At 40.2% G+C, this 1,524-nt stretch overlaps 1 pseudogene; it reads left to right on the top strand.

The window, feature by feature from the left end:
* The first annotated feature begins 359 nt into the window (after positions 1-359).
* LOC126584201 (uncharacterized) lies at positions 360-1,255 on the top strand (annotated as a pseudogene).
* Positions 1,256-1,524: the final 269 nt, after the last annotated feature.

Here is a 1,524-nt window from a genome sequence, read left to right on the forward strand (position 1 = left end):
ACTGGTTGCGATTTCCTGTGCTATTGGAAGTACAAGTGCTTGTGATCTTTGGACCCGGTTAAAGGAACAATTCTCCGTTGTATCTCGGACTAGTGTTTTTCAACTCAAGTCGAATCTTCAAACCATCAAGAAAGAGACTGATTATGTGTCTCAATATCTACAACGGATTAAAGAAGCTTGAGACTACTTGTCCACGGCTAGAGTTGCTTTTGTGGATAAGGATATTGTTATCCTTGCTCCCAAAGGATTACCTCCTGAGTATAATACGTTTCGTAGTGTTATAAGGGGTCATGAGAATGTAATCTCTCTCTAAGATTTTAGGGTGCAGCTTCTTGCTAAAGAACTGATTGTGGACAGTAATGCTAATTCTCAGTTTTTGTTTGCCATGGTGGCTAATACCTCTGGTCCTAAATCCCATCAATCTGTTTGTGATCATCCGGGGTTTTCAGGTCCTCATCCTGGTTCTGCTGGTGGGTATCGATCTTTTAATTTCACTAAGAAGGGTAAAGGCAAAACTAATCAGGGCTATAGGTATTCTAATCCTAGTCCCAGACAGCAGTTTCCCAATCGAGGTTATCCTTTATCACCTGTTTTCTCTGGAGTGCTTAGACCTTCTCCATCACAGTCTGTTGGTTCCTCTTTCCAGCAAGTACCTTGTCAATTATGTAATCAGTTTGGCCACACTGCTCCATTTTGTCATTCAAAACAATTGGAATGACAAGGCTGCCACATTTGTGGCAAGACAAATCATACTACCTGGTATTGTTTTTTCAATGATAAAGGTCCTAACTTTGGTGGTCCACACTACTCTCCAATGCCTATTAGTGCATATACTCCTTCAGCACCAACTTTCTCTTCTCAATCCAATATCTAGGCTCTGCACACAGTATCTTCTCAGCCTTCTTCAGCTCCTACATCACAGATTTGGCTTACTGATTCGGGGGCTACAAACCATATGACTGCTGATTTCAGTAATTTATCCATGGCATCTCCTTATCCCTCTAATGAGACAGTGCAAACTGCTAATGGTGAAGGTTTGCAAATTTCACACATTGGTAGTTCCATCATTCATTCATACACCTGTGCAACCACTAAAATTGAATTCCATTCTCTATGTGCCTAGGCTATCTCAAAATTTGTTATCAGTTCATCGCATTTGTCTTGATAACAATTACTGGTTAGTCTTTGATGCTTATTGTTTCTGGATTCAGGACAAAGTCACATAGAGGATCTTGTACAAAGGACAATGCAATAATGGACTTACCCCATTCCATCACTTTCCAATCATCAATCATTTCATTCTACAGGCAATTCTAAAGCTTCTGCATTGCTTGGACAACTTGTTAGCTCCAATCTTTGGCACAGTAGGTTAGGGCATCCTTCAAATACCATCGCTTCTATCCTGCTTACTAAGTCTTATATCTCTTGTACAAAGGACATTGTTCCTAGGTTATTTCATAGTTGTTTAGAGGGCAAATTTACTAAATTGCCGTTTCAGTCTAGTGTGCACAACTCTGTAATTCC

Source organism: Malus sylvestris, chromosome 10 (genome assembly GCF_916048215.2).
Source record: "Malus sylvestris chromosome 10, drMalSylv7.2, whole genome shotgun sequence".
NCBI lineage: Eukaryota > Viridiplantae > Streptophyta > Magnoliopsida > Rosales > Rosaceae > Malus > Malus sylvestris.